Below are 27,559 nucleotides of genomic sequence, written 5' to 3'. Positions count from 1 at the left end.
ATGCCCAATGGTGGCTTTGTGAGAACCAGCTGCTGCATACAAAGATGCAGCATTGGTCGCAGATCCATAAGACACTGGAGCCATTGCAGTTGCATACAGGATCACAGTCGCAAGCTAAGACCTACCACCACTCCCCTTAACCATCCCCAAATGGTTCCTGTCAATCACTTTGCAAATAAATACTCCCTGCAGCGTCCGTCACTTGATCATGTGCAGTGTGACCTCGCAGTTGGGATTTTGCGTACATCATTCAAACAGGCCGTGATCCATTAATGTCTCCTGAACAGGATGTGAATACAATTGAACTCTAATACTGACATTTATTTATACACTATTTTTTTTTGAGATATAAATATGGTAACTTTCAAATACTGTACTCGCTGGCATGAAATAAAATAAAACATATATTATAACAAATACAACAAAAAACAAGCAAGGACTTGCCATGAATCAGTTTGGGAAATTCTTGGGGAGCAAAAAAATTATAATTTGCAGCTGATTATTTTTGAAACGTGATATAACAGACCTTACAGATTCCAAGTGTTGCTTCATCGGCATACATGTCTAATGTAATTGGAGTACAAGCCCCAAGGCTTCTCACTGCACCTTTGTAGGTTGACCCAAACTAAACACAAGCTCTCATTTGTATGCTGAAAATCGCTTCTTGTTGGGTGTGTGCATAAGTCCACCGCTCGGAAAGGCTGACAGTAACATGTACCCGGCGTACGCTGGTCTAAACCACTCAGTAGTCGCCAAGAAATCTAAAAGGCTAAATTCATGAGTAATCCTGAATTACATGTGTTTTGCCAGAAGCATCCAACAAGAATTTCAGCACTAACAGCCAGAGACACAAAAAACATTCACAAGTTTACCACTAAATAAGATTAGTTTTTTTTTTTTATCTTAGCACTAACTAAGGTGAAAATTAATTTTTTGGGGGTTTTATTTTGGACGATCGTATCAAAAGAAATAAGTTTGTGTAATAATCATTGAAAACAAATTATATATTTGTGATGAGGTAGATAATAGGGCTTAATATATATTAAATTGCATACCTATAAAGTTGTAGAATGCGTATCACTGAACAAAGAAATAATAGTAACCATCATACGGCCTGATTCAAAGGTGTGTGCTAATGCTGCCAATACTGGGATCAGGCATCCAGTTATAGGGCAGTATTCAATGCTCCCATTTCGCTTTTCTTCCGGTGAGGTTCGCTTTTTTTTGGCGGGAAGGCCGGTCCTCTCTCCAAAAATGGTCCTCGCCCTATTCAATGCTCCCGGTTCGCCCCCCCAAAAACAGAGAGCTTTGCCCTGTTCGCTGCTTGGCCATCGCCATTGTTTTGTAATGGGAAATTTGTGTACCTCGCCGTTTGTGTATTCAATGCAAAAATGGAGAACGTTGCTCACTGGTTTTTTTTGGGGGGGGGGGCTTGTCTCTCTGTTTTACTCTCTGCATTTTTTTTTAGGTGAACTGAACTTACGTACTTATAATACAAATATATTTTCTTTTTCTTTTTGGTCTCTGCAAGTGTATTTTTATTATTATTTGAAGTATCTGTATTATTTTTTTACTTTAGATGTGGCACAATATATTTGAATTTATTTGTGGTAATTTTTTTCCCCCATGATGCAATTTTTTTTTAAACTGATTCACCTCTCCTTCCTCACTCATTCATTTGGAGATGCACAGCTTTTCACACATTTAGCTGCTTTGGAATCCTTTTGTAAGGCTAAGTTGCATTTTTCAGCATATTTGCAATAGTTGACCTCTGCCTACAAATGGAGCCATTAATTCCTCATACGCCGCATTGGTTAATGCTCGCCGTCAGGCAGTGAGCAGCTGACACATTGAATAGGGTGAACAGGAGGCATGGCGAGGGGTCGAAAAATGGAGAACGCTGTGCTGTGTTTGCTGGAGCATTGAATATTGTTAATAGTGTGAAAATATGCAAATACTGGACTGCAACTGGACTTTCAACTTTTAACTCTCACTTTACTTATCTGAGCCATGTGCAGATCCACAGAGTAGTCTGTGCATTCGACCATTGACGCCACATCAACGTGCCGGAGACTACTGCATGTGTACAGGTCTCTGGGGAAAATGGCACATGCTCTATGTTCTCAATGTGGTCTGTACTGAACATGTGCAAATCTCTGTAAAATGATGGCTATGCCATTTTTCACAATGACTTCTACAGTGTGCTGACACAGGATTGCGTTGAGAGTACTAAAGGGGCAAAGGGTGCATGCCAACCCAAAGGGGAGACACTGTAGGGTACTTTGGGGGCAGAACCAAATGGTTTCATAATAAGGCCCTGCCCCCTACATAGGGAAACACCCATGATTCATTGGACCATGGTGAGGGGTGGAGCTAAATGACACAATCCAGTCATTTACCCATATCCCCTTCTACTGGCTTCCGCAATTGTGGGAGAGTAACATACAATCATGCCCACTTCACTAGAAAGCGGGCATGAAGCGAGAGAGCTGCCTACTCTTCTGGGGCTCCAGAGGGTGAAGTATGGTGTGTGTGGTCATATCGTGCCCAGATTACAATATACAAATGCGATTATTGATAAATAGGCTTCAAGTCCGGTCCGGCGCCACCACTAGGCAGCTCTAGGGATTTGCCTAGGGCGCCGGCACCTGGAGGGCGGCAGTTCGACCCTCACCCCCAGCGAACTGTGTAAAAAAATTGCTGCCCCGGCGTCCCTGCAGTGCTGGGGCGGTCAGGGGTGTCCGTGCCATAGGAGTACCTGCGGCAGGAGTACCTGCGGCGCCGTCATGTGTATAAAGCTGGCTGCGGCCGGCGGGGTCCCTGTAGTGAATAGCAAATAACTAGCGCTATGCGCGCAGCGCCGCGGGAAGCACTAGTTATTTGCTATTCACTACAGGGACCCCGCCGGCCGCAGCCAGCTTTATACACATGACGGCGCCGCAGGTACCCCTACGGCACGGACACCCCTGACCGCCCCAGCACTGCAGGGACGCAGGGGCAGCAATTTTTTTACACAGGTACCACCCCCCCCTCCCTCCCCCCGGCACCGGGGCGCCCCCACCCCGACTCGCCTGGGGCGCTCCGGTGCCTTGCACCGGCCCTGCTTCAAGTCCAACTCCAATGTCATCATCTACCTGTCCAGCAACCTCAAGCTCATATGCCAAAGGACCCTCACACCTCCTGATTGCGATGTTATGGAAAATAGCTTCATGGTTGCTCCCTAGATCAGTGGTTCCCAAACTTTTTTGAATCACGGTACCCTAGAGCATCAAAACTTTTTCAAGGCACCCATCGGCCAAATGCTTTTTATCAATAAATTCAAAAAAAAATATTAAATTAAGTGCATTGAGTTTATATGTCACAGTTATCTGGTGAGGGACAGAATTTGCTTCTGTTTGTGCACATATGTTATGATTGGCAGCCACAAGCACTGGTTTTGCCTGGTACATTGACCATAAATAATATGAATTGATCCTGGTCCACCAACCCAAGGCACCCCTGCAAGTGTCCTGAGGCGCCCCAGGGTGCCTAGGCACACAGTTTGGGAACCACTGCCCTAGATATTTGATTAGGAGGAATGGAACAATTATGATCTGTACCATAAGTGCCGATTCTGTGGGTGCTCAGGGGCCCAAGCACCCACAAACAATTATGAGCACCCACAGGCCCATAACCTCCCAAGTCCCACAGCCAGGCCACATTTACTTGCTGATATGCATCCGCTGCACCTGCACTGCCGAACCTGCTGCCTGTGATATGTGAGGCAGTATGCCAGGAGGAGTGTGCTGCCTAATGTGTGTTCTTTTTGTATACACACTGCCCTTTTTGTGTAGTATGTGTGCTTACAGTGGGCAGTATTAGTCACTATTATGTGTTGTATATACAGTGTACAGTATGAGCTATTGCTTATTGTGTGTAAATTGTGATTCAAGACCGTTCAGGTCAGCATATTGCAGGGTCACACCTCCTCCCCAAATGACATGCCCCTTTTCATGAGGCCACACCTCCTTGAGCACCCTCCAGCAAAAACATAATTCGGCACCCCTGATCTGTACATTGATAGAATGGAAATGTTTTCTATGCCTAAAATAAGATTAATTTCTTCATAATGATCGAGGGCAACATGAGTGTCATATACCACATCCAAGATGCTTCTCTAATCACATGTGAATAAAATGGCTGAGAAACCAACTGGAGGCATTCTGAGCCATTTATGCCAAGTTTGCTACTGTGGTCTATAAAGATCCAGGTATACACAAATGTAGCATTGGCATTTGGCAACAATTTTGTATTGCTGTACAGGTGCTGGTCATCGGCTCTAGGTCATCCTACTCAATGTCTTCAAACTAATGTGAGGTTTATGCATGACCTGTAGACACGTTCCCTGGTCTTGACAGGTTGTAGCTGCTGATGTCTAACTCAATGACATCTTTAGCCTATTGTAATGGACACATTAGTTATCGGGTCCTACTACATATGAAATATATGAAATAAAGAATTCAGTGGAAAAAATGTAAACAACACAAAAATTATAAGGTTCCTCCTGTGGTCCCATGCCATCTTTACACTTGCTTCTATACAGTGAATGGCTGTCAGCACTCTGATTGGTGGATAGCTCCATGCATCGACCAGTCAACATGCTGACAGCCATTCATTGCCTGGCTGAAGGCTGGGAAGCCGGAGGAGAATGCTGCCTGGTCGCTCTGTTTGTGTGTGATTAACAATCATGGTGACCAGCCAGCATTCTCTACTGCCTCCCAAGAAGCTCAGGAGTCAGATACCCACAACGCAATCTGCCCGAGTTAGAAGGCCCCTAAAATTGGGGGTCCTTTGGGCAGCTGCGTTAAAATAGCCCTGCTGGATTGTATAGTAATTAGCTTGTTGAAATCATTTCTCGCCGGCAGATCACAAAGCGTTTCTGCTTGAGAAGACTTATTTTGTGTCCCACAAGGCTCTATACTATACCCCATGCTATATAAAGTATGCATGTTACCACTGCTTGAAATTATCAGATGTCATGGTAGGATCTACCACTGTTTTATGCATATGATACACAACTGTACCTGTCCTTTGTTCTAGGGTTAGAAAAGAATTGCACAACTTGCAGATGGTACAAAATGCATCTGCCTGACTATTCACCAACCAGCCCCATTCCCCACAGATAATACCCATTCTCTACTCCCTCCACTGGCTATCTGACAAATGGCAAATCGACTCAATGTTGGCTTACTGACTGTCAAAGCCCTTCATGACCAAGGCTTAAGATACTCAAAGCAGCTTTTGATTCCTTACCGCCCAACTCAATTACTATGATCTGCAGATGATGGTCTATCAACTATACCTAGAATGTCCCTGAACACATCTGGGGGATTTCAGCTTTGTGGCTCTGACTCTATGGAACTCTTTTCCCTGAACATTCCAGGAGGCCTCCACACTAGAATCCTTCAAATATAGTCACAAGACTTTACTGTTCTCTCAAGCATTTCAGTAAAATCAACTATAAAGCTTGTTTGGTATTTTAAAGTCAAATGTAAGGAACTTTGATTTCTATTAAGAGAAAAGTGCTATATAAATAACAATATTGTTGTTATTATTATTATTATTATTATTATTATATTGCAGTCCTCATGCTGTATTTGCACAAGGCCTATAGGTGGTGCAAACTGCATGTCCATGTTCCATGGCCTGCAATGGCATGAGCACTTGGTAGCAATATATTGCTCAGCAATCATATTGCTCCGTGTGTACACAGCTTACGAGAGATAAAAGATAAAACATCTGATTTCCACCAATGTCTGCTGATCACAAGACTAATTTTTAGATTAACAGGTTAAACTTGATGGACAAACGTTTTTATTCAATCTTACTTACAATGGGCCGGATGTATCAAGCTTCAAAGTGATAAAATGGAGAGTGATAAAAAAAAACAGCCAATCAGCTTCTACCTGTCATTTGAGTGGTTATGCAATATCCAAAACCAGTATAAAGTCTATAGAAAAGAAACAATGGGCCAGATTCTCTAAGCTTCAAAAGTGATAAAATGGAGAGTGATAAACAGCCAGCCAATCAGCTCCTGCCTGACATTTTTCAAACACAGTCTGTGACATGGCAGATAGGAGCTGATTGGCTGGCCCAATATCACAACTCTCAATTATCGTTTACTTTCTATTGACACTGAACTGAACATCCCCCTCTATATTTGATAAGCTTTGGTTATTTGGAGAGGGATGATACCAGCGTTGTTGTAAAATGAGTGATTGCCTTGGTGTGTCTCACAAAAAGGTATATAATCACTTACCTGTTAGGCTGTAGAGATGTGTCCTCTTTCATCCTTTCTGTGATACGCTCTCACTATGCTCTCACCGTGATGTTAACAAAATTAGGGATGTGCACCGGCCACTTTTCGCGTTTTGGGTTTTGGGTTCTGATTACCTTCAGGTTTTGGGTTCTAATAGGTTTTGCCAAAACACCCCTCAAGGTTTTAGATTTTGGGTTCTGATTTTAAAAAAAAAAGCCTAAAAACCGCAAAAATTGCAGAATTTGGGGTTTTTTCTTGCTCCTACACTATTATTTACCTCAATAACATTCATTTCCACTCATTTCCAGCCTATTATGAACACCTCACACCTCACAATATTGTTTTTAGGCCAAAAGGTTGCACCAAGGTAGCTGGATGAATATTATAAGCGACACATGTGGGCGGCACAAACACTGGACTGATATGGCACACTTAGCATCACCCCTGGACTGATACAGCACACTTAGCATCACCCACAGGGGCGGATCCAGGATAAAATGACAGGGGGGGCACCATGATAAAAAAGGGTTTGGGTGGGGGAGGGGCGGTGTTAGTGGTGCCAGTGTACATGCTAAGAGAGCGGCAGGAGAGTGTGGGAATGGAATAAAAAATAGGCCCTGGCATTTAAAGTACGCAGGCCCACCATGGCGACAAAAGTGAAGGAAGTAGTTGTGCGCGCTAAAGGCGCGCTCCGGAAAAGGGTGTGTGGCCACTCAACAGGGGGCGTGTCAACACCATATACAACTTCTACACATTATGCAACAAAATACTAGACCCCATTATACTTGCCCCTTACATATGATGCCAAATGGAATGAACCAAAATTCAAATAATGCCACATGGATTGTGTCAAAATTTACATAATAACACACACGGATTGAGCCAAAATTCACATAATGCCAAATGGATTGTGTCAAAATTCACATAATGCCACACGGATTGAGCCAAATGCATAAAATGCCACATGGATTGAGCCAAAATTCACATAATGCCACACGGATTGAGCCAAAATTCACATAATGCCACACGGATTGGGAAAAAATTCACATAATGCCACACGGATTGAGCCAAAATTCCCATAATGCCACATGGATTGAGCCAAAATTCACAAAATGCCACATGGATTGAGACAAAATTCACATAATGCCAAATGGATTGAGCCAGAATTCACATAATGCCACACAGATTAAGCCAAAATTCACAATACACTTCATAAACAGGGACATTGTCCACCAAAGGCTCACATTAAACATTTACTCCATAATGTCCATTACACGTTAAATTACACGCTATTATGTCCATTATGTGTTATGCCAAACACCATAATGCCTATTAAAAATTATGCTACATAAGTGCTGCTTCTCTACATGCTCATTGCCAAGGGTTCCATGCTCATTGCCAGAGGTTCCATGCTTGTTGCCATGTGGGATTACATGCTCATTGCCAAGGGGGAATACATGCTCGTGGTAAATGGGGGACAGCAGAAGTGATAGCCACTGACAGTGGCAGAGCCTGGCTGTATTCAGAGCACTCCAGGTCCCAGCTATTTGAAATAATACCCCTTTCACACCAGAAAATGCATTCCCAGGTTGGCCCCTTTTACACCAGCCTAGTCCCTGCATTTTCTGGTGTGAGGGGGAGAGAACCCCCCCCCCCCCTTTAACCAGTTATCTCATTTAACCGGCTATATCTTTAGAACCAACTGACCCATTTACATGAGACAAGTATTATATTGAAGAACTTTTGAGTGGGCTTTGAATGATTTTGGTCCAGTGAAACTGGAACGTTTGGTTCCAGAGTAATCTGCCCTCAAAGAACATGAACAGCCATGAAATTACATTTCAAAAATAAAAAATTCGGTTTATACGCAATATTTCTGGAACCGATAGACCGATTTGGACCAGCCTGGTATCATATTGAAGGCCCAGCGATTTGGAATTGAATAAAATCAATCAAGCTTCTGTGATGCCAGGGTGGGAACTGACAGCCGTCGGAACTGGGTGGGGGTCGGAATTGACGGATCCTATATTATCCTATGGGGAAAAAATGTTACAGGTTTGCCAGGCGATATCTCCAGTTCCCGGGGGGCTAGAGACACGGGGCTGGGCTCGTTGGAAAGCCCTGGTCCTCAGCTACAAAATAAATGACAGGGGGGCACGTGCCCGGGTGCCCCCCCCCTGAATCCGCCACTGATCACCCATGAACTAATACAGCACACTTGGCAGCACCCCATGAATTATATGGCAGACTTGGCTCACCCCAGGAATTATGCGTCACACATGCGGGCACCCCTGACCTGATACAGCACACATGGAATTATACGGCACAGATGGCGGCACACCTGGACTGATACAGCACACATGGTGGCAGACATGAAATTATATGGCAGACATGGCGACACTCCTACAGTAAAAAAAAAAGTAAAACTTTTTTTATTCTTTTAATAAAAAAAAAAGGATCTCCAGGATCCAAACCCGCTTATCTCTAAACGAAGTGCGTCAGCGCTGTTTGCAGGTGGCTGGTTTCCTCATCCTGTGTTTCACACAGATGATGATTGGCGGGTCCTTGCTCCACTTTTTGATAAAATTCCCTGTTGAAGTGAAACGTGTCAGAGGTACTTTGCACAGATTATGTTCCCACTGAGACCCACTGATCATCATCTGTGTGATGCCCAGGACGAAGAAACCAGCTGCCCGCAAGCATCACCAGACCTGAGGTCTGCCCCATACACTGCACTGTGCTAAGTGCTGGAGACCTACTTAAACTGCAAAAATAGGACACTGCGCTCCCTCAATTACATTAAAAGTATAAGCAAATTATCGGGGTATGCGGTCACTGGGTAGACAATGTCTAGGTCGACAGTCACGAGGTCGCCAACTAATGGTCAACATTGACAAAAGGTTGACATGAGCTTATGGTCGACATTGACAAAAAGTTGACATGAGCTTATGGTCAACATAGACAGTGCTGAGGTCATGGATTCCCACTATGGCCCTAATTGTACGGAGTTTGTATATTCTCCCCGTACATGCGTGGGTTTCCTCCGGGTACTCCAGTTTCCTCCCACGATCCAAAAATATACTGGTAGGTTAATTGGCTTCCAACAGAATTAACCCTAGAATGTCTGTGTGCGTGTGTACATGTGGTAGGGAATATAGATTGTAAGCTCCACTGGGGCAGGGACTGAGGTGAATGTTCTAATATTCTATGTAAAGCGCTGTGGAATAATTTGAGACCTGATCGCATGGCTATGAATTCCCTCAGTGGCCGATTATCGATAACCAAAATAATTTGAGGGCCCCCCCTCACAACCCCCCTCCACCCACCTATGCAGCAGCAGTGGGGGGCTGGGAGCTTGATATAGCGATGCGGGCAATGGTGGGTGGCAGGGTCAGTCCAGGCAGCTGCGACTCAGAGACCTTGATGTAGCGCTATTTGCCGCCGGGCGGGAAGCTCTGCAGATTTTGAAAAGACTGGCCGGACACAGATTGGCTGAGTGTTCGGCCAATCAGCGTCAGCAGCGCTTCCCGATGCCGGGAAAATATTGCTACATCAAGGTCTGAGGTCTGAGTCACCTGCACGTATGCCGCTGACAGCCGCCGCCCGGATGACCTCCACATGACGCCCGGGACCTGCCTCCACACGCCGTCTGGGACCTGCCTCCGCCCGGATCGCTACATCGCTCCCAGCCCCCCCTGCTGCCCAGATCCCCGCCGCCGTTCCCCAGGGCAGGGTCGTCTTCCCCATTGGGGTGGGCCCATACAATCCTTTGGCCCCTGGGCAACTGCCCATTAAGCCTAATGGGAAAGACGGCCCTGCTCCAAACTATTTACAAAACTTTGTTCAACTATACTAAGTATTCCTGTTCCTTGCATCTACAAATGTATTAGGTGGGTACAGTAAGTTCAGTATGTCAGCCTACCCTCAGCTGGAGTTGTTACGGTGGATGCAATAACATTGGCAAGCATGTAGCTGTTACACTAACAACACTAACAAATGACAATAATCAAATGTTATCTAAAAGAAAACCTTTCTCTTTAATAATGGATGAAGTGGTTTTAGAACTGTTCCTTATTATTTAATGATATGTGTTTTGATGATGATATGTGATGATATGTGTTTTCTATTATATTGGTATATCAGTATTAAATGAATGTATGATATTGACCCGTTGCCAAGAAATATCCGTGTTTTGCATGCAGGGCTGTGTCAGTATGTTGTTAGTGTGATGCGGTTATGTGTCCATGGTATAAACACAACACACCTAAATGACCCTATGTAGCTTTAAAGGGTTATATAAAATACACTGCTCAGAGATGGGGGAGTGGTAAGAAGAAACATGCAAAGGACCTTGGGTACATGTACTGTAGAGTATGAAACCATGTAAATTGTGGCAGGGGCAGAAGTGCCTGAGACAGTGGAGCCCTCCAGCCCATTCCGCATCCTTCCTGCTGTAAGGAACACAAAAATCTAACTGTAATGTGAGTGCTGTGGAGTGCGGACATTCCGCAGCTGGTACAAGGATTATGCCAACATTCAGTCTGCTTGTTTTAGGGGAAGGTGGCAGCAGTAATTTGTGATCATGTCACCTGGTACAGGGGCCCAGGTAGTAGCGATGGGCACAGTGCCTAGCCGCAGAGCCACTAGTGCTGTATGTAGCGCAACAGGCAGAAGCCAAGTACAGACAAGGGCAGCCTGGTTGGCTGCTGATCGCCCAGATCTGATGGGTTAATGACAGGTGCCACACTTGAAATGCGACTGTCCCTGGGCTGGAATTGGTGGTCCAGGACTAATTTTTTAATTGTTTTTATTTAATGTAATAGGTAAAACCAGTGCTGTAGCTACCAGTTATAAAATTGGCGGACAAACAGAAATTAAGTTTGCCACGTAATTGAACCTGCCTGTAGGATGACATATGAACATAATTTCTTCTAAATCTCTCAATAAGAAAGTTTTGGCATAGGGGTGCCGTGAAAACATATACTTTAGGGTGCCATGGTTGAAAAAGTTTGGGAACTACTGTACTAAATAAATAAGAAGTAGATTCTGATTGGTTGCCCATAGCAACATCACACCTTCAATAGAACTTCCATCTTAGTAAATAAACGACAAACTATTAATACTGTGTTCAATCGAATCCAGAAAATCCAGTCAAAAAATAAACAAATTATCCAATCACAATAATACATCTAATATCCAATATGGGAATGCAGATGATGCAAGAGAACCACAAATGATCATGGTCATTCAGTTCAGACAAAATAAAAGAGAAAATGAGGTGTACCTTATTGTTTAAACTCTTCTTCAAGAGCTTGAACAGCACATCTTCAAAACCCAATCTCCTTTTAAATCTTTGCCTAGGAGAGACCTTGCTGATGCAGTATAACTGCCATGTGTCTTGTAGCTGTGCTCAGTCTTACCATGGTATATTGGTGTGTACACATGGTGAGATTCCCTTTCTATTCCACTTAAGATTCGAGTGCTATGCAATCTTTGCTAACTCTGTACTTTTTACATATAATTCATACAATCAGCATTAGATTTGCACTATATACAGTAGTCATTGCTGCCCTGTCTATCTTGGTTTCGATTTGTGCTGTCACGGGAGCGTGCATTGGGATCGCAAGGTAAAAAACCTGTGCGATCTGCATGCAATTTTGACTATAAAGTCAAAATCTAATGGCAAATCTCACCGTGTGTACACAGCATAAGACATGTGACATAATTTTTTTTCACAACTGCACATTTTTAGAAGTTTTCACTGTTTCTCACCCAGAGTTAAGCCTACTACACAGCTGTGTTTCAACCTACATATGAATATTAGTATCATTATCAGCTTTTTGATATGATTGGCAAAAATATACCCGATTATAATCTAACAAAATCCCTGACTTTGTGCAAGTGTACAGTATTTAGAAGAATTGATGCTGTTTTGAAAGCAGAGGGTGGTCACACCAAATATTGATTTGATTTAGATTTATCTTCTGTTCATTCACTTTGCATTTTGTTAATTGATCAAAAATTTGAAGCATTCTTGAAGCATTCTTACTTTGCAGCATTTTTGACCACACCTGCCTAAAACATTTTATTCTAATGTCACTCCACTTTTTTGTGATTTCCAATCCCCTACTTAGGAGCATATAACTCAAACTGAGATCTTAGTATTGTGACTCTTATGAATACACTGTTCTGCATGTATGTTTCACTATTGTTAATTAAGCATATCATACAAATATGAAGTTTCATGATGTTAACTACAACAATGCCATCTGTTTTTCCATCACCCGCTACCAGGGCCGGGGGGGGGGGGCTTTGCGATGTGGCTGCCGCGCTGCTACATGAGTGGGGGGGTGCTACAGGAGTGGGGGGGACGCTACAGGAGTGGGGGGGGGGGGGCGGTTTGATGCGGTCGCTCCATAGGGGGGGTGGTGGGTTGGGTTGCCTGGTGCCATGCGGCCGATGCTGCTGAGTTCGGGTGGGGGTGATGCCGAAATGTCATTCTAGGGGGGGTGGGGCGCGCGATGCGGCGGCTGCCGAGGTTGCTGGGGGGGGGGGGCGGGGGTGTGACAGCCACTCACCTCCATCCAGGTGGGGGTCCCTGCTCCCGACTACTGCCGCCTAGTGGCCGGCGCCCTAGGCAAATGCCTAATGCTGCCTAGTGGTGGTGCCGGCTCTGCCAGTTGCTTACCATCTGTCCACTGTCTTTTATATATTTATAAATATGTAGAATAATACCTTGGTATATTTAATTTCACTGTCTATCACCATTTCAATGTATTGACTGTATATAGAATACTGTATGTCAGTTGTGAAGTCCTATTTAATGGGACATATTTTATTGATTTATCTATTCTGTGATTGGAGGCACACCCCTGATCGGGAGGATCTTCGGATTTAGCCCCAAAAAGTCTGTGGATTTCAATCCCGGCATTGGAGTATCCAATCCCAGGATTTTGGGAATAGACTACCCGGCTGTTCCCGACCCCGGCGTGCAGCCTGAGCAGCGTGACAGTAAGAGGTCACTCTGCGCAGACCACTCCGCCCACTCTGCTGCTGCGCCTGTCATCCGGCGGCACCGCCTGCCCCTTCTCCTGTCCCCACTGGTCCCAGTGCCACTGCTGTTTGCCACCTTTATCGAAAGACCCGTGAGTGCCGTCTTGTCACTTACAGGGACAACTACCATTGGTACAGCAGGTGCATTGCACCGGGGCCCATGAGGACTAAGGGGCCCGCTGATGCCACCCACTGCTATGTAGCATATTGTGAACTAGGGGTGGAGCCCAAATTATATTTTTGCACCTGGGCCAACCATGCACAAGTTCCACCACTGGTATCACTTGAATGTGTTTGGTACCAGTTTACCCAGAGTGCACCAGGGCAACCACTATATTTACCAGCGGAGTGCTGGCTGCAATAATGCAACTTTATATAATGACCCATGTTGTGTCTCAATAACATGGAATATATGGATATACTGTAGTAATAATTATGGGGTATCCACTAGTGTGCTTGCAGCTGATACACATACACAGCACACAGGTTAATATAGCACAGAGTAGATTGAGCCCAGTAGTGAGGGGTTTGTTGATATTGACTTGCAGAAATTTAGATTTTTCCAGCAGGCTCCTGTTCTCTTACAGGACTGACTTCTAGTCCAATGAGACACATGCAATGTATCTGCCAAGTGAGAGAAAATACACACACCATGTAAGGCGGATCCCTCATTCCTCTTTCTGCTATTGGCCTGAGTATGCTCTCCCCCACCTCCCTCTCCCATGCTGGCTGTCAGGCTCCCTGTGTAACGTGTTACCGCCGGCCAGATCACTAGTTCTCTGCACGGATCTCCTGCACCAGAGAGAGACTTCAGAGAGTGGAGGGCACAGCAGCACAGAACTGTAAGTCACTGCACCAGGACCCTCCCAGCAGTGTCCCCATTCTCCTCTGCTGGCATGGCATGGGTGTGTGCTGGAGAGAAGGAGTTCCCTCTGACATATGGGGTGATGAACCCCCCCAGGGAACATACAGTGTATGCATGTACTAATAGAGCTGTATTTTGGGTTGTGTGTACAACTGTTGTATGCAGAGTGTGGTGTGCAAGTATAGTGTCAGGGTTTGGTCCTGGCTGCACTGTTCTGTCACTGATCCAGAGAGCTAGACATTGTTACATTGCTTGGGAAAAGAAGAGATGAGTATACAGATTGTAACTGTAATACTAAAACAGGCAGCACTTTCTGTACCAGCACATTAATAGAATTTCTTAAAATATAAGACAAATAAAAATGCATATTAATATCCTGTATACTGTACATGTATATATTTCTTATTAATGCACATCAGTAAATCTGCATTTTACACTAGATTACAATACAGTACATTGCATTAATGTAATATATCTAACATACATGTTTTATTCACTTGTGGCAGGAATTGTTACCTGTAACCTAGGATGTCAGGTAAAAAAAAGTATCAGCCTGTTCACCAGTAGAGGGTTGTATAATAGTATTTTCATATCTTTCCTTTCCATAAAAAAACATCAGTTTCATTCACTGTGACAAATATTATTTACCACATGTAAAACTTTATGCGGGAATATTTTTGCTGACAAATCATCTACATCAGACAGTGTGTACCAGCGATTGCACGCTCCATGGCCAACAGCAGGATATCATATGTAACAGTTCATTAAATCTTCCTACTGTGTACGAGCAATCAGGCATGGTCTGGGTCCAAGGGAATTCAGCCCGACCTCAGCCCAATTGCCCGTTGTGGTGTGTATCCACCCTGAGTATGGTCTGCTTAATGTTTACGCCATTTATTGTAGATATTTGTGGCTTTTCAGTCAACGCTCAGAACAGTCAGTGACATTATTTCACAAATAACAACTAAGGCTGTGTACACACGGGCCGATCTGGCGGCCGCCAATATCGTTTCGGTATAGGTGGCCACCGCTTCCCGTCGGGTTGCCGGCATCTGCTGGCAGGGAGGAATGGACGGCGCGGCAGTTGGCCAGGGGCCATGCATTGAGCAGCATGGCCCTAATTCTGAGATAGTAGAAATAGACTGTCTTTATCTACATTCGATTCCGATGCTGTTGGGCCGCGCATCGGTATTGAATCAGGATCACGTGCTGCAAAGCATGGTGCCATTTGAACTATGTGCTATGCGATTTTGACTATATAGTCAGTGAAAATCAATAGTGCAAATCGCACCTTGTGTCCACAGTTTAAGGGCTACAAACCGTTGTATACTAAAGATTTGGATCTGGGTATCGATGTCAGATTGCAGTACTAAAAACCATCGGATCTGGGTATCGATGTCAGATTGCAGTCATAAAAACCATCGGATCTGGGTATCGATGTCAGATTGCAGTCATAAAAACCATCTGATCTGGGTATCGATGTCAGATTGCAGTACTAAAAACCATCTGATCTGGGTATCGATGTCAGATTGCAGTCATAAAAACCATCGGATCTGGGTATCGATGTCAGATTGCAGTCATAAAAACCATCTGATCTGGGTATCGGTGTCAGATTGCAGTCATAAAAACCATCGGATCTGGGTATTGATGTCAGATTGCAGTCATGAAAACCATCAGATCTGGGTATTGATGTCAGATTGCAGTCGTAAAAACTATAATTTACTACTGATTTGACAGTTATTTGAAATCTGATGCCCTATTTTAAACTTTTGTACCAACAGCAGATCCAACATTAATCCTAAAGCCTGAGTGGAAGCAATGCACAACTGGCATGATCAGTGCAGGTGTATTGAAATATTTATAAATGGTTAAAATAAAAAAAAATGCATGGGCCCCCGCACTAGCGTGTGAGTAGATGTGCACACTTACACATTCACTTGCGAGAGTTGGCAAGGAGGAGTCATTCCATGGTCGTTCACCAGACAATGATTTCTCTAGCCTTCACTTGGGGGCGGGTGCTGATGTCATGTGACGTCAGTTGCCCGCACAAAGCAGGCATCAACACACCTGCATTTCTTTGGACACATAAAGTACTGGGCAGTCCCCTACATCCACTCCCTGCCTACGCATCCTGGAGCAAACTCCTCGGCGGGTGTGAAACTCGTTTCACTTCTGGGGTTTGCAAATGCGCATGCACAAACACAAAAAATATCCAGGGTAGCGAATTTGGCATGTACAGAGCGGGTCTGAATCGCCCCACTAAGTGCACTGGATTTCTCAGTGGTCAGCACCAGAATAATTGGATAGACATGGCAGCTTTTTAATTTATTTGCTGGAACATAATTGCTTGAAAAATGGCAAATGCTTTATTTCTGGTTTACCGAGATTATCTGCTACATTTATCAGCAAGTTCTGCAAAGGAATTGGGACAAGGACTGTTGTGTGAGCCTTCGGAGAGTGTGGAGGACGAATTATCTGCTCATTATTATTGCAAAAAAAGGAGAGGATCTATGGCCTTGATTCCAATTCATAGCTGTCACTGTCAGTTGTTAAATTTAATTGCTGTATAATACTCCTTTTACACCACCGCAAAAACCCGGTCATCGGGGGGTCAGACCCAGGTCAGCACCACGCCGTGTCCCTTTACACAGGACTTCTACCCAGGTCCTGTCCTGGGTAGAACACGGCTAGGACCTGGGTAGAGGGCGGTGTAAACGGGTACGCCGGGTCATACGACCTGGCTCTCATTTACATGAATGGGGGACGTCCAACCTGCGGACCACAGGTTGGGGGGGGGGGGGGGGGCGCAGACAGCCTCCGTTGCTGTCCGCTATACTCTGCAGGCAGCGGCAGCGGAGGAGGTGAATGGATGCCTGTGTGCGGCATCCATTCAGCTCCCGGACGACGGCTGGGGGGGTGCACAGGGGCTGGGGGCAGCCCAGCAGCTTACCTTGGTGCTGTGCTGCCCCCAGCACGGCGATCAGCGGTCCCGGCGGGGATGACTGCGGTCCCGGTGCTTGGAGATGATGTCATCTCCTAGCGCCGCCTCCATCTACACTGCGGGTAGGCACCACAGTGTAAACGGGGTAAATCTCGGATCAGACCCGGCTTGGATCCTTGTTCCAAATGCCGGGTCCGATCCGGGATTTTTGTTGTAAAAGGGGTATAACAAAGTATTCCTGCATCCCTGTAATTCCTATACATGCACATGTATTTTTAACTGAGAAATACATTTTCCAATATGCTACAGTAACATTCTTTTTTTATCCAATCTACTCCAGCTATTGGCCATGATCATGTTTACAAAATGAAAAGGCACGTGGTTTATGTAAAGGTCCACATACACAGGGAGAGAAGTCGCATGAGATGCCCATCGAACCCCCGGGGCCCTCACAGGGTGGCAGGATCACATACAATATAACATATGCGGTCCTTTTGCATACAATATATCGTACACAGTCCCTTTCCCCGCTGCTGCGGGTCCTATCTCCTGCACTGATCCGATGCGCACTGCATAGCGCATCGGATTGGATCAGATATCATACACAAGCTTCAGTATTTGGCCACTTTTCAACCAATTTCTCGCCCCAATCCATCGACCGCACATTCGACATGCAAAAGATCGACACATGTAAATGGTAGACACTGAAGAGGTTGACATAAAAAGGTCAACATATGTTTTCACTTTTTTTGTGTGTGTCACTGCTGATACCTGAGCACATGCACCCCCAATTAGTGTACTGCGTCGTTCGCCATTCTCTGGGACCGGTGCCTCGCTGCGATATGGCACACTTACCGTTCCCAATCAGAGTCTGCGTGGATGTATAAGGGCAGTATTCAATGCAGTGGCTTGCGGCCGGCGAAGGTGTTAAACGGCGGGGATCGTTCGCCCCCCATCATTGAATACACCACATAGTATGAAAAGGTCACACCAATTGTCTAAAAAGTCGTGAAGAACTCATGTTGACTGTTGTCATGTCGACACATTGCTTGTGTTGATGATTTGACCATGACAGCCATATACATGTCCACCATATGTTGTCAACCTGTTGGCTGTCGACCTAGATATTGTCTGTCAGGCATCCGGAATACCTATTTTGTGACCAGGTGAACTTACAGAGAAGTCGCATACACAGACCCTGTGCAATGCACTTATATGTAATTAGTACTTAGCACTGTTTCACTCAACATACTGTATATTGTCACAGCGAGTACTCATAATAGTCAGGTTCTCATGTAGAAATACTTGGAAACAGATTAACAGCACAATAGGAAACATATCTGTCAACTTTCCAGTGAAATAATAACTGTTCACATCAGTAGTAGATGGGGCACTTATGTTGAAAAAGTGTTTAAATATAAACCGTCAGTGATTCACTCATCTTGACACTTGATAGGCAAGAGGGGAGATCCTATGATTAAATTTGGAACCAAGTTTTGTATGACATCCACTTATTAGGGTCATTACACAGCCTGCAGGAAGGATATCTAAGTGCAACTCATTGCAGTCTGTTCACTTTGTTGCTAGAAGATCTAGATCTAGTTCTCACCTGCTGGCATTAATGGTACAGGTTGAGTATCCCGTATCCGAATATCCGTTATCCGAATTATTCCGAAAACCATACATTCCAGAAAGTGAACAAAAAATTTTTTTTGGGCTAAAAACTTACTGGGGACATCTGTAACAGCACTAGTGAGTGAATGATATGTAACTGGCACTATATATGTACAAGACAATGATTACTAGGCATTTATATTCAGTGCCTGAGATTGTACACAAACTTTGTTTCATGTTTTGAAACCTTGTTTTATGCACAAATAAAATATATTTGTGTTTATTTCATGTGTTTGATGTATATGTACAACATAAATGCAAAATACCTCAAGATACATCATTGAAATATTAAAATATTCCGAAATACGGAATAATCCGTTATCCAAAATTCTCCTGGTCTTGAGCATTTTGGATAAGGGATACTCAACCTGTACCATTATTTAGCTCAACTCCAACTGTTATAGACAGTGCTGTTCACCGATGAGTCCGAGGGGCTGGGACATATACTGAAATCAGAGGTGGCATAGATAGACTATGGAGGAGATGTGCCGGTACTTGGTTCCTAGCAGGGCGCCCAGTTTTCGTGCAATGTGATGCGATTTTTTTATGTTATTTATTCACTGCTCTGTTGGTCCCAGGGGATCGCATCGCATGCGATTTTATAGGGTGTGAAGCCATGACCGACACTCCACGGGATCTGGTCATTGGGTCACCAGCATGATGGCAGACATGCCTTAGGTCGACATGACTTAAGTTAGACATGCAGGAAGGTCGGCATGATTTAAGGTCGACAGGGTCATTAGGTCGACATAGGATTTTTTTACTGTTTTCTGAGCAAAAATGTGCCGAAAGGCGGTATTTCATGCACTACCATCCACTAGGGCACGGTGGGAAAATACCGTGCCCGAAGCATGGCGAGCATAGCGAGCCATGTGACGGGAAGCGGCGCTAGGCTTCGGTCTCGATGTCGACACGACATGTGCCGACAGGCCTTATTACAAGCTCTACCATCCACTAGGGTGTGGTGGGAGAGTAAAATAGTGTGCCGAGCGTATCAGTGCTACGTGTATATGTTGACATTCCGGTAGAAAAACACAAAAAACATGTAGACTTTTTCATTGTCGACCTAATGGCCCCGTTGACCTTACCCATGTCGACCTAATGCCCCTGTTGACCTTACCCATGTCGACCTAATGACCCTGTCGACCTAAAGTCATGTCTACCATCCTGCATGTCGACCTTAACCGATGTTGACTTAAATGCATGGCAACCTAATGGTGTCGACCTAATGACTGTCTAACAACTTGCGTGGCCAACTGATCCACACCCCACTCCACAGCAGCATCACACACCACTAGTGTTAGAATCAGAATCATCTTTATTGGCCAGGTATACTTGCGTATGCTTGGAATTTTTTGTGGTAACAGTGCAGCATCAATCAGGGAACACAAAGGGGGTGGGAAGAGAGGCATAAACATACATCACATACATTTCACATGTATCTAGAAAAGTTCGAGTTAGTATTTGGTATGTTCAATACGGTTTAGTTGGTGGACAGCTATTGGGAAGAAGCCTTTTGTAGTTCTTGTCGTCTTTGCTGGGATGGACCTAAAACGTCTGCCTGACGGAAGGGGTTCAAACAGGTTGTGGCCAGGGTGTAGCTTGTCCGCCAAGATCTTTCCTGCACGCTTATTGACCCTGGCTAGGTATAGTTCTTGGACAGTGGGGAGCTCTGCCCCAATGATCTTTTCTGCCATCCTCACCACTCTTTGCAACTTTCGTCTGTCATTCTCGTTTGCTCCTCCGAACCAGATTGTGATCGAGGAGCAAAGGACAGACTCTACTATGGCAGTGTAGAAGATGAGCAGCAGCTCCTGCGGGATGTTGAATTTCTTGAGTTGCCTCAGGAAGAACAACCGCTGCTGAGCCTTCTTGACAGTTGTAATGATGTTGGGACCCCATTTGAGGTCGCAGGAAATCTTTGTTCCTAGGAATTTGAAGGAGTCGACCCTCGACACTACTCTGTCAGATATTATGAGTGGGTGCATGGCATTTGGTTTCCTTCTGAAGTCCACCACCATCTCCACCGTTTTGAGGGGGTTGAGGTCAAGGTTGTTTCCGCTACACCATTTAGTTAGCCGATCCACCTCCCGTCTGTATGCCGACTCGTTTCCATCCATGATTAGGCCGATAACCGTTGTGTCGTCTGCAAATTTTATAATTTTTACTGACTGTTCTGCTGAGGTGCAGTCGTTTGTGTAGAGGGAGAAGAGCAGGGGGGAGAGGACACATCCTTGAGGGGCACCGGTGCTAATTGTGCATGTGTTTGAAATGAATGCGCCTGCTTTCACCGCCTGTTTCCTTTCAGTCAGGAAGTCAGTGATCCAGGAGCATGTAGGTTCTGGGACTCCTAGTGAACGGAGTTTTGGCTCCAGGATGTGAGGGATGATAGTGTTGAATGCCGAGCTGAAATCAACAAATAGTATCCTTGCATAGGTGCCTGGACTGTCCAGGTGCTGTAGAATGTGGTGCAGCCCTAGGTTGACTGCATCCTCGACACTTCTGTTTGCTCGGTAGGCAAACTGCAGGGGGTCGAGGTGAGCATTTGTAACAACTCTCAGGTGGTTCAGCACCATACGTTCAAGCACTTTCATGACCACTGATGTTAGTGCAATCGGCCTGTAGTCATTGAGGTCTTTCGCAGTTGAGCTCTTGGGAACCGGGACGATAATTGAGGCTTTGAAGCAGGTGGGGACCTTGCACATTTCTAGTGAAGTGTTGAAAATCCTGGTAAAGATAGGGGCGAGCTGTGTTGCACAGGTCTTGAGGGCAGATGGAGACACTCCGTCTGGGCCTCCAGCTTTCCTAGGGTTGACCCTCTTGAACATTCCTTCTACCTCTGTTTGGTCCACCTGGAGAGTCTGGGGGTCGCAGTTAGGGTACAGTACTCTCTCTGAACTGCTATGAGCTGCATAACAGCACAAAGGTAGACCACATAAAGTAACAGGCACATTTTTGTTTTGCAAAACATATTTAGTAATGCGGTACCAATACTACATGTACAGTATGTATCTAGTATTAAGGCTTAGGCAGGTGAGGGGCACTGTAGACACAGAGATACCTGATGATATTGCCAGCACATATGAGACTACAAGCACCTTACAGCATATTCACATCATTCATGCTGTAAAAGTTGAGACCATTGATTCTTCTGCATACACCCAACCTTCACATATCCCTTCTTGCTACATTCTCCCTTACCCCTGTTCACCCTAAAATACCCTTTCTCACTATCTTCTCCCCCGTGTTCCCATGTGTAATCCGGTTTCACCCATTTCAAATAAATATAAAAAAAATCATATCAATAAAATAAATCTAATACAACAGTATAGCTTATACCCCTTTCACACCAGCCAAATTTCTTGGGTTGGGACTAGCGCTGGTGTGTAAGGTTCCCTGGTCAAAATCCCGGCAAAAATTGCCTGGATTTCAAACCTGCTATGAAGCAGAGTTGTTCCTGGGTTCAACCCGGGGACCTGGCCGGTGTGAAAGGGGTAGAGGGTATGAGTTGCCAGTCCTCGGTGTGCTGTCAGGCCGGAAATCCACACAGCAGGCAGGCGCAAATGACAGGACAGGCGGCGGATGAAGATGGCGCAGCTCTCCGGCGCCCTCACTGCTGCCGGAGAGCTGCGTCATCTGCACCCGCCGTCTGACCTGTCAACTGCGCACGCCGCCTGTGAGGATCCCCGGCCTGCACCAAGGACCAGCAACAGGGGTGAGTACTCACGCCATCCCGCCACCATCAAGCCACATGCACACCTCCTCCTCGCCTCCTTCACACAGCAGCAAATGAAGGGACTTTTCTGGTGTGAAAGGGGCCAACCCAGGAATGGCCCTGCATGATCCCTGGGTCATATTCCCGGGGAGGTCCCTGCATTTTCTGATGTGAAAGCGTTATTCGTTTTATGGGATCGTCAGTAATTTACTGGAACAAGAATGTTTATTATTCTGGAATATGAAACCAAGACACCTTGGTTCAGTGTATTAGGAGTTTTTCCTTAAATGAGACATATCCTTAAATGGGACACATCTGTCCAAAAGCGCTTAAGGAGGTATTCAATTTGTAGCACTATTTTCCCCCCGTGGACATTATCGGGCTATGCAATTATATCCCTTTTTGTGATCTTCATGTGAAATTACATTTCTTTTATGTGAAATCATGATCAGGGCCCTTATTCTGATCGGTGCGGATATATCCGCGTGCGTTCGGCCCGCCGATGTTTTGTGTCTGCGCATGTGCAGAGGCGTCTCTGCGCATGTGCGAGCGGGGCGTACGGCCAAATCCCGCATGATCTGTGAACACTCCGAACAGGGAGTGGAGAGGGGCGTGAAGGGCTATTTGGGCTCATTACCATATGCATACGCCCCGCGTTTCATGGGCGTTCCCATGCAAACGCTGGGCGTACGTATGGTAATGCAGTCGTGACGCACGTGTAGGGGGCGGACATATGACATCGCCGGATGTCAGCTGCCCGCCCAGATCCCTGCTTTTGCACGGAAACATGTCCGTGTGGTCTGAGGTTGCGGGAGCTGGTGGAGCACTCGGTCCTGCATTCGATGGTCTGCGACCATCGAATGATGGGGGAGGTTCCCTTAGATGGAGGAGGCGTATTCCGTGAAAAATACACGTGCGGTCCGCTCGGCCAGCTTCTTACCGCATACGGACGGAGTTGGCGATCCGTATGGAAGGCGGGGTTTCGCACGCACGGTCCTGGCCGCATATTCGGCTCCGGCTGCACCGATCAGAATAAGGGCCCAGGTATTGTATATGTGTGGTAGGTACCTACTGTAACTAACTTAAATCTAACTTTGTTGCAATTAAAATGGGCAAAAAAGCATTCTCATGCCATACTATGTATCCATAGATTTGATTTATGGTGTTACAAGCTGCAAAAGATATATTGAAAGTTTATGCTGAGAAAGAATGCTTCTAATCATTAGAGAATTGTAAAGCCGCTTACCCAGAACAAAGACAATCCCTTATGGAATGTACTCAGTAGGTGAAGTGTTGGCGGTTTCCCAGGTTACTGTGACAGATATTTTATCGATACTCCAGGAATATTTTAATGCATATAGGTTGGTCATGAATTTCTTTAGGTTAAAACAAAAATACAAATTTGAATATCAGTAATTGACGGAAATATTATTACAACAATTAGATTTATGCAATTATCATTTTTATGTAGGGGAAGGACTCCCTCCACCTTGCCTTACATTGGGCCGTATTCAATGCGGCCGGCGAGGGGGTTAAACAGCAGGGATCTCAGAAAACAAGCGATCCTCGTTGTTTAACCACCTCACCGTCCGCTCACCGGATTCAATGTTTCGGGGGAATCCTCTCTGTCACAGGATTTACCCAAACAGCAAGGCTTGCGGCTAATGCAAGGAGCCCGCTGCATTTAGCCACGAGTCTCTGTGTTTCTGTGGCAAAATACGCCGATTTCCCCTCTCTCCTAAAACGGAGCTGGGGAAATTGGCATATGCAGGAGGGTCAGTTGAATACTGACCAAGCAGCACTGCATTGCTGTCACCGCTTCCCCCCCCCCCCAGCATTGTATAGGGCACATGTCTTTTGGATATTTATTGTTATTCGGATTAAAATTGACCCTAGAATGAATGTGTGTGCATTTACATGTGATAGGGACTATAGATTATAAACTCCACTGGGGCAGGGACTGATGTGAATGTTCACATATTCTCTGTAAAGCGCTGCAGAATATGTGTGCACTATATAAATAGCTGGTAATAAATAAATCACATTCTATGAAACCGGCAGCAACACTCCTTTCCTGGCTTTTGCTGCTGATGGTCGATGCATTTGTGTGAGGAAGACTAGTAAAGAAGACTTTCTATATAAAAAATGATACATATAAATAAAATGAATGTAAATATGGTATATGGATTAGATGCACCAATTCCGTCCGGCACTCAGGGATACCTTAATGTGAAATACTGTACCGCAAACACCAGGACAGAGAGAGGATAAAAATGTCTTTTGAAATGTTAATGAAGAGGCATTTGCTTTATTATTAAGGTATCCTGAAGTGCTGTCTGGATTTGCTGCATTTACAGATGTAGTTACGCTCATCGTTGCGGTGATCCAACTGCTCTAGCTTGTTTGCCAAAATCGCACCAGTGGCACGGACTTGCCACAACGTGAATTTGCCGTTAAAAATGTGTTTCTACGAGCTTCGGGAGCAAATTTAGATGCACGCACATGGTGACGGAATTGCGGCAATCGCCACGGGAGTCACATGTGGTGATTGGTATGGCTACATCTATATATATTGTGGCAGGCACAGCATATTTCTACATGTGGAAGATCCAGTCCAGGTTTTAAAAGTATAGAGTGCGCATAGACCTTCACCAATGGTCTTACATGTCACATATAGTTTGAGTAATAAAAACAATGGTTTTGTCGGAGTAAATCGAAATACGGTCATCATCCACAAACTTCTAAGCAATTCTTCACAGTTGTGACATTTATTGTTCATATGTAAAATGTGGCAAAGAGACAATGAAAACCCTACGCTTTTCGTCCATTAGGACTTCATCAGGGGTGATGTTAATGTATAAAAAAAATCTATATTTCTCCCATTAAAGAAAGAACCCCCCTGTAGACACATGTAAGAGCCGGGCCCCCACGCCCCTACAGGTGGGTACAGCACAAGCAGTGAGAGGGGAGCAGGAGGAGGAGGGATATGTGCAACCCCCCTCTGTAATTTCCATATGGTTTCCTGGCACCCAGGTATTTTGCTTTAGTATATGGCTGTACAGCTGTCAACTGACCAGCCGCACCACCAGTTACAGTATTATCCAGCAAGGACCTGAAGCTTTTAACACTGCCCGAACAGATCTGTGCTCCGATCACTGGCAGCTATGTATCTGCCCACAGAGGGGTCCGACCACGGTCCATCCCAGCCCGGCGAAAGTGAAGGGAGCCCGGCATCCTATCTGCTGATTTAAGAAGCCCCAGTATGCAATGAGAAATAAACATACCATCCAACATAATCTATTCCGTTAGGTACAAAGGGGCAGATGTACAAAATGAAATACCTTTATGGGGAGGAGTATCAGTGCATGTTATGTGCACTAACACCGCTTCTCCCCCATGTAAGAAGGAGCCGCTGTTTGTAAAATGACAGGGATGCATATTGGCGGTGCTATCTAAAAGATAGCAGGCCGATATGCAGGGCAAATGTATGCAGACAATGTATGCAGCGCTGACCATTCTGTCTCCTGCAGCTATCCTCATCGACAGCTGCAAGGTGGCGATGCCCTATCCCCACAGCAGGGACAGCGCTGCCCCTGCTGCCGACTTTGGACAGTGCAGGAGATCTTGTGTGAGTAACGAGATCTTGTGCATGCCCCATACAGCTGGCCAGGGGAAGGATAGAGAGCGCATCATCTCCAAGGGACTTCACCAGCGGGGGGATATGCCCTGGAGATGTTAATACATCTTGTTGATAAGTGCCACTATCATACATCTACCCCAAAATGCCCAGTTCCTGGGCTTCCCTGGTAATGTATGATTGCCATCACATGTGTTGGGAGACCCTTCTTATCAATTAACTAGTTCAACACAGGTGATGGCAATCATACATTAAAAGAGGGAGGTCCAGGAACAGAGTATTTTGTACCTAATGGAATGGGTCATGTTGGAGGGTATGGATAGAGTAAGGCCCCCTTACACTTGTCCAACAAGTTGGACCTGATTGACTCGAGATTTATCCTATGTGCAGGAGGATCAATCTCTTGCAATCTCTTGGTTATACCCAATGGCACGGGATTGTGCATTGGGTCCTACACATCAGGCACATCAGATTTTGGCAGATAAATTTACCCAATCCACCTGAATTGGGTCAAATCTGACAAAATCTCCCAAGTGTAAGGGGCCCTTAACATTGCTATTCTGATTTTTCATTCCCGGTGTTTTACTATTCCATGTACAAGTATCTTACTATGTGAGTGATAATCCTGCTGATTATCACATCACCACTAATCTGGAAAGAGCATTATGTACCGTAATGTGGAGGTTATGATCCTTTCTATATGATTACCAGCAAGTATTTTAATTTGCCAGTAAGACCGTTCCACAGTAACCAGCGAATGGTGTTGAGCAGAGTTTGTTAGCTATGAGAAGTATTCTGACGTTGGTTATTGATTTATGTTGTGCAGCTGTGCCTATACATAGGTCATAAACAGGCCAATATGAAAGGGAACAGAGTCAGGCGCATGAAAACTTGTTGTGCAGGCAAGTCGCCCTCTATGCCTTCCACTGAAATAATAATAACAACAATAATAACAAAAATAATAATAACAATAATAATAATAATAATGGTTTATAAAGATGAGTTCAAGTTCAGAACATGGCTAAACTGCCTAAAACATTAGTAAATATTTTGTGAACATTACCTAAACTAATTTAACACATAAGGTGCCCATACACGCACCGATTTTGCTGTGCGTTTTGTGCTAACTAGCATTGCATTGCATGCGGTGTGCATGCGATGAGATGCGATCAAAAGACAGTACACAAAGTATGTGCAGCACATACTTTTGTACTGTGCTATGAGATGCCGCGGGGAGCGCGCATCTCATAGCACACATCGCACCGGGAAAATCGGTGCGTGTATGGGCACCTTTTACTAATGCAACACTTTTTAACACTTAAGCCAGTATTCCCTTATCCATAATACATTACCTGCGACTCTTTGCACCTATAATG

The 27,559-nt window shown here is 45.1% G+C and overlaps 1 protein-coding gene across 5 annotated transcripts in view; it reads left to right on the top strand.

Moving 5' to 3' along the window:
• Positions 1-14,051: 14,051 nt before the first annotated feature.
• SLC7A2 (solute carrier family 7 member 2) overlaps positions 14,052-27,559 on the top strand; it is a 103,412-nt gene continuing 89,904 nt past the window's right edge. For 2 of the 5 annotated variants that reach the window (XM_083169673.1, XM_083169647.1), the window contains exon 1: positions 14,060-14,193. The gene's annotated coding sequence lies outside the window, so the exon portion shown is untranslated. Of the gene's footprint in view, positions 14,194-27,559 lie in introns of all 5 variants that reach the window. The other 3 variants (XM_083169682.1, XM_083169655.1, XM_083169663.1) reach the window with 3 other exon arrangements.

Source organism: Crinia signifera, chromosome 1 (genome assembly GCF_055691185.1).
Source record: "Crinia signifera chromosome 1, ASM5569118v1, whole genome shotgun sequence".
Taxonomy (NCBI): domain Eukaryota; kingdom Metazoa; phylum Chordata; class Amphibia; order Anura; family Myobatrachidae; genus Crinia; species Crinia signifera.
This window is presented reverse-complemented; position numbering and strand designations above follow the sequence as displayed.